Source organism: Podarcis gaigeae, assembly GCF_964106915.1.
Source record: "Podarcis gaigeae genome assembly, chromosome: 7".
Taxonomy (NCBI): domain Eukaryota; kingdom Metazoa; phylum Chordata; class Lepidosauria; order Squamata; family Lacertidae; genus Podarcis; species Podarcis gaigeae.
Genome location: NC_139683.1, coordinates 50340422 through 50347642, shown reverse-complemented (window position 1 = coordinate 50347642; position 7221 = coordinate 50340422). Strand labels below are relative to the sequence as shown.

Below are 7221 nucleotides of genomic sequence, written 5' to 3'. Positions count from 1 at the left end.
AATCTCCCAGGACATTCTATACAAGATCTCAAAGTAGCTGTTTTACTACAAAGGAATTTCAGAAATAAACTGGAAAGAGAAGCTGCTGAATTGCAACTTATCACCAAACTTAAAACCATGGAGAGTCCTGGTCTGAACAAAGACCTTGGATTCTTATCTCATTATACATGACAAAGCCATTTTTCACCTTCTCACCCCTTGCTTTTTCCTGTAAGACCTATTGCAGTCGTTAAGAGTCGTCAACAGGCTCATCACAGCTATCTGCCAATCACCCATTCCCACCACCCTTCTGAGTAATACCCCTCCCCACCTTCTCACTATATAGAAGGGTCTGGAAACTTCTGTTTCAGTGTATCTGAAGAAGTGTGCATGCACACGAAAGCTCATACCAAGAACTAACTTAGTTGGTCTTTAAGGTGCTACTGGGAGGAATTTTTTTTGTTTTGACTATGGCAGACCAACACGGCTACCTATCTGTAAGTTTGATATTGGTATGAGCTTTCGTGTGCATGCACACTTCTTCAGATATACTGAAACAGAAGTCACCAGACCCTCACATAAAGTGAGAGGGTGGGGAGGGGTATTACTCAGAAGGGTGGTGGGAATGGGTGATTGGCTGATAGGTGTGGTAAACCTGTTGACGACTGTTAACGACTGCAATTGGTCTTACAGGAAAAAGCAAGGGGTGAGATGGCTAAAAATAGCGTTATCACGTATGGTTTTAAATTTGGTAATAAGTTGCAATTCAGTAACTTCTCTTTCCAGTCTATTTCTGAAATTCCTGATGTCAGATTTATGTCCATTTATCCTTTGGCGTAGGAATCACAAGACAGAGAAACCAGTAGGTGAACACTTCAATCTCCCAGGACATTCTATACAAGATCTCAAAGTAGCTGCCATATTACAAAACTGTTGAAGTTTTCCAGGGCCATTTGAAATTGCTTGGTGGCCACCCCTTTCCTAGAATCCAGCTAATAGAAAGCAGGAAAGAGATGCGGATCAAAATCAGAATGGAACAGGTATAGAGGAATGTTTGACTATATGAATCTTGATCTAATACAGCATGATACTTTTTATGTTCTTCCAACAATAAAAAGGTAAAAAGGTAAAAGACCCCTGGACAGTTAAGTCCAGTCAAAGGCGACTATGCGGTTGCAGCGCTCATCTCGCTTTCAGGCCATGGGAGCCAGCGTTTGTCCACGGACAGCTTTCCGGGTCATGTGGCCAACATGACTAAACCGCTTCTGGCGCAATGGGACACCGTGATGGAAACCAGAACACACGGAAACACTGTTTATCTTCCTGCCGCAGTGGTACCTATTTATATACTTGCATTGGCATGCTTTCGAACTGCTAGGTTTGCAGGAGCTGGGACAGAGCAACGGGAGCTCACTCCATCATGGGGATTCAAACCATCAACTTTCCGACCGGCAAGCCCAAGAGGCTCAGTGGTTTAGACCACAGCGCCATACGAGGCATGAGTTACATTTAAGAAAACTAATAGCACCATTTCCCCAATATATCATATTTCTCCACAAGCTCAACCAATCTGCTTGTAAGTACAGTTTCTATTAATTTGCCTAGGATGGCAGTCAGAGTCTGGTCCAGATCCAACACAGCATATTGCATCCATGGGATGGCTTTTGGAATGATTACAAAGAACCCACACAAATGAAAACATTTTTCCTAGTGTGTTACCTGTGCAATTTGTTCGAAGACAATTCTGGGAACATGATCCCAGATACCAATTCAAGCAAGCTAGAATGTTCATATCTGAACAAGTTGCAAAAATCATAAGTGGACCATTTAGATATGCTATTGTTACATACAGAAGGATAATGAATCTACATAATGAATGTTATTCAACCCAATGAACTAAAATGAGAGGATGCAATTTGGCCAAGATCCAAAGAACCACATAACTAGTTACACTTGTCTAAAGAAGCTTTGTGATTCTGTTTTTCAAACAGCAGTTCATCCAAAGTCACACACAAACCCCTTTTGAAGAAAAGAAAAAAAGGGGGGTCTTTCAAAAGCAGTTTGTGATATGGCAGAAGGATCTCATTCATTCATTCATTCATTCATTCATTCATTCATTTGGGGTGGGGGGTGGGGCTAATGTCCAAACTCCTAACTCTTTTAATCTTAGCCAAGCTGGAAGTTCATTATTTTAAAATAGACACAAATATATGCAGTTTATGATAAACACTATGTGTGACGCAGGTGGCGCTGTGGGTTAAAGCCTCAGCGCCTAGGATTTGCCGATCGAAAGGTCGGCGGTTCGAATCCCTGTGGCGGGGTGCGCTCCCGCTGCTCGGTCCCAGCGCCTGCCAACCTAGCAGTTCGAAAGCACCTCCGGGTGCAAGTAGATAAATAGGGACCGCTTACCAGCGGGAAGGTAAACGGCGTTACCGTGTGCAGCTCTGGCTCGCCAGAGCAGCGATGTCACGCTGGCCACGTGACCCGGAAGTGTCTCCGGACAGCGCTGGCCCCTGGCCTCTTAAGTGAGATGGGCGCACAACCCCAGAGTCTGTCAAGACTGGCCCGTACGGGCAGGGGTACCTTTACCTTTACCTTTATGTGTGATAGGTGAAAATTTCAAGGAAGCAGATTTTGGCTCAACGTTAGCAGAACATTTGCTTGTTGACCATAGAACAGACTGCCCTGGGTAGTAGATGGCTCTCTCTCTCTCTTCGCTGGATAAATTGATGCAAAGACTGGAGAGTTATCTGTCTAGGATTTCCTACATGGAGCAGGGTGGTGATGGTCAGACTACATTACCACTGAAGTACCTTCCCATTCAAAAATTTTATTATGCTAACATATGTGCAGAATTGTGGTCTGAACACCAAAATTTCCAGGAAAGTTTATTTTACATAAAATCCATCTACAGTCACTGATGGTCTTATAAAGTATGTTTTATGAATTACAGGTGTTCTTCTACAACTTTGATAAACATTAGCCATTTACTGCTGCTGTTTGGAAGCTGGAGGAAGGTCATAACGCCTACAAGAATGCTCACTATGTAATGTGTCATCAATTCAATCTGCTATAGTCCTTTATTTTGATTAAGCATGCATGTATAAGATGGACAAAGTGACCATGTTCTTAAACAACCTCACACTCCTACAACTTTGTGTTTCTGCATTCAATACCAATTCCAGCGCCGAGGGCCTTCTGGCGGTTCCCTTGCTGCGAGAAGCCAAGTTACAGGGAACCAGGTAGCAGGCCTTCTCGGTAGTTGCACCCACCCTGTGGAACGCCCTCCCACCAGATGTCAAAGAGAAAAAGACTTTTAGAAGACATCTGAAGGCAGCCCTGTTTAGGGAAGCTTTTAATGTTTAACAGACTATTGTATTTTAATATTTTGTTGTAAGCCGCCCAGGGTGGCTGGGGCAACCCAGCCAGATGGGAGGGGAATGAATGAATGAATGAATGAATGAATAAATAAATACAGTGGTACCTTGGGTTACATACACTTCAGGTTACGGACTCCCCTAACCCAGAAATAGTACCTCGGGTTAAGAACTTTGCTTCAGGATGAGAACAGAAATCAGGCAGCAGCGTGGCGGCAGCAGGAGGCCCCATTAGGTAAAGTGGTGCTTCAGGTTAAGAACAGTTTCAGGTTAAGAATGGACCTCCGGAACAAATTAAGTACGTAACCAGAGGTACCACTGTATTATTATTATTATTATTATTATTATTATTATTATTATTATTAATTCAGTTATTGAGAGATAAACAGTTTATCTTTATGGAACATTCCTTCCCACCCCCCTTTCATTGGAAGTATTGAAAAATATGAATTTTTCTTGGATTGCAGTGCAGACCTCTCACATACTATGCCTTTGGGATCTCTAATTTAGATATTTTTGAAATTTTTCTTAGTATTGCGTATTCTGTCATTATTATAACAGACATACAAACTGATCTTTGGTAGGAAATGCTTCCTTTTCCAATCTGATCTTGTTTTATTTTAATTTGTATTTGTATTCTACATTTCCAACAGGAATACTCTGAAAGCAACTAGCAGCAGCATTAAAAATTAACATTACAATCAATATAATTATATCAGTAAAACTATAATCATATCAGTAACAGTTTGAGCAAATAGCACAGTCAACGCATTCTGGTAAATAAAATTCACAGGTATTCCAGCAATCTGGGCACTGGCAATCCCAAAGACTGGTTACTGTAATGTACCGTGTGTGAGGCTACCCTTGAGACTGGTCCAGAAGCTGCAGCTAGGGCACAGTGCAGCAGCCAGACTACCGACTGAATCTTAGTGTCAGCCTATGTCCCTTGTTGAAAGAACTGCACAGGCTCCCATTATGGTACTCGCCCAGGCTGAAGGTAAAACTGATAGGATATAAAGCTATAAACAACCAAACTGCCTTATTCCACCTGTACCCCTTACTCACTGTAGTCTTTTGGAGATGCTCTTCTGACTGTGCCATATGTCACTGAGATCTACCTCATGGCCACCCAGAGCAGAAGTTTTAACACTATTGCACCTATTTTATGGAATTCCTTCCCTTTGGACATGTGGCAAGCATCTATGGTGCTATGCTTTAGACACTTGTTAAAAACTTTCTTACTCATGCAGGCTTTCCCTTTAGTGTGACCCACCCATGTTGACCACACTACTGAAGGCACTTTACTGTTTTTGTGTTATTGTTTGTCTTTTACTTTGTATATACAGTGGTACCTCAGGTTACATACGCTTCAGGTTACATACGCTTCAGGTTACAGACTCCGCTAACCTAGAAATAGTGCTTCAGGTTAAGAACTTTGCTTCAGGATGAGAACAGAAATTGTGCTCTGGCGGCGCGGCAGCAGCAGGAGGCCCCATTAGCTAAAGTGGTGCTTCAGGTTAAGAACAGTTTCAGGTTAAGTACGGACCTCCGGAACGAATTAAGTACTTAACCTGAGGTACCACTGTACTTTCAAGTCTCAAAATATACACCCTTTTGTAGCTGAGCATGGCATTCAGGACACATTCTAGAGTTTCAGCAATCTGACATGGGAATGACTTTAAAATTCTCAGATCTATGTTGCAGAATAATTGAAGTCAATAAAACAAAAAGCTAGATGAACATTTGGCTCTCATGTGTTCTTGCTGTTTATTCTACCAATCTGTTCTAAAACTTTTTCCATTGACATTTCAGGTTGTGACAAAAATGGCACACTGCTGGTTGTCTTTCCAAAAGCTTTTCTACTGACAACGGAAATTAAACTTCCATCACTTAAGGTCTTTCCAGCAAAAATCTGTCATCGTTAGCATTCCTTTTACAGTTCAGTGGGGCAATGGCCCTAACTTTGGTCAGCTTCCATTTCCCTCTGCATTTCAAATGTCTGTTAACTCTCTGGTTTAACACTTGCTTGACCCTCTTCAAGGAAAGTGTCTGAATTAAAAGGTACAGTCCTACTTAAATTCAAGTGGTCACCTCCAGAGGTGTTTTTAATGATCCACTTCATTTTAAGAGTCTCCATGCTCTCATATGTTATTCACCCCAATCTGCCAGTATTTGCACTCAAGTTCCAACCTCTATTTCCTTGCCTGATAAACAACTAAGTGAAGTTTCATGCGTTACAATTGCTGTGAGAAACACTTTAGCTGTGAGGTCCTGCAAGATTCCATCTTATCCCTCGTGCTCTTTAACATCTGTGTAAAATTGCTGAGCAAGATCATCTGAGGGTTCAGAGGAAGGTGTCATTAGTATGCTAAGGACACTCAACTTTACTTCTCTCCATCACTGGAAGCAGGTGAGGCTACGCAGGTGATAAATTTGTATGTGCATTCTGTAATGGTCTTGATGAGTCCCAATAATTTGAAAATGAATCTCAACAAGAGAGAAAAACTATGGTTCTTTGGTTTTGGAAATTGGCATCTATTGTGCTTGGAAGATAAAGTTACCTTCATAGGCACTATTTAATAGATGCCCATGACATTTACATCTACTGCAACTACACAGGTGGAGGCCCAGGGCAACTATACCACATAACACTGCCATTTCTAAGTAGTGTACAGTGATGTCACAAAAGAAAGACAAAAGATAAAATTAACCATAAAATTAAAAAAAGCTTACTGAAAAATGCCAGCTTTTAAAAAAGGGTTTTCACTTTTCACCAGGGAATGGTTCTGCCTATGGGCAATAACACCTTTACCAGAGCGCATCTCAGCTCTTTAAAAATCTATAACGTGCACCCAGTACAGATGGTTCTAGAATCTCCTGGAGGCTTGAGGAGGAGGAGGAGGAGGAGGAAATGGAGGGACATCAACTCATATTCCAAAAGTATTCCTTCATCAGTATCGTTAGAGTCGGGGGGAATGAAAAGTAAACATTTATGGCAGAGATGGTTTTATGTGGCTGAAATATTAAGTAGTTCTTAAAAATACACCATTGATTTAAGACTGGAGATTAAGTGAAGACCATTCACTTAAAACACATTTTCAGCATAACCCACCCGCCCCCCCAAAAAAAGAATTCTGGAAGTTTACTGTAGTTTACTTTTGAGAGCTACTATTTCCAGCACCCTTGACAAACTATAGTTTCCAGGATTCTTTGGGAGGGGGAATGTGCTTTAAAGTATGGTGTGTGCACAGCCCAAGGTGGAGGACCACCTCTCCAAAGTATGCCAAAGAACAATGACCAGGACTACAGCAGGGCAACTGTGCCTGTTCCATCTCCGCGATAATAATGAATCAGACATTTCAAGGTTGCTGTCTCGATATTGTACCACAGTGTGAAAGCAACACAGAACATTAGCAGATGCTACATATTGTTGAAAAGAGTAATTCATGCATCTGGTAAGGGGCGGGGGGAACGGGTGAATCAAAATGTTGTAGAAATTACCACTTTTGAGGACAAGGCAGACTATTGTGTTGGTATCTGAATTGCTTCTCAGTAATCTGTTCTCATCGTGTATTAACAATATATACATGAACAGCTTGCTTGTAAGATTCATCCTCCTACACTCTTAAGACCACTCATTAAAGTTTATAAACTATGGAGAAAAGTATGAAGTCTTAAAAAGAAGTGAGGCACTTGTAGTTACTAACAGAAATTCTCTCTCTCCCAAATGATTGAGAAATGGGAATTAGTGAAACCACATTATAGCTGAAGAGAAAGGCAGAAAGGCAGCATAGAAAATTTAAATAAACATGATTTGTTTGCATATACTAAGGCATCCACTTAAGGATCAATACTTTGCCAGTAG

At 41.4% G+C, this 7221-nt stretch overlaps 1 protein-coding gene across 5 annotated transcripts in view; it reads right to left on the bottom strand.

Moving 5' to 3' along the window:
- LDLRAD4 (low density lipoprotein receptor class A domain containing 4) overlaps window positions 1-7221 on the bottom strand; it is a 280021-nt gene that overhangs the window by 213546 nt on the left and 59254 nt on the right. The gene's annotated exons all lie outside the window — the stretch shown is intronic.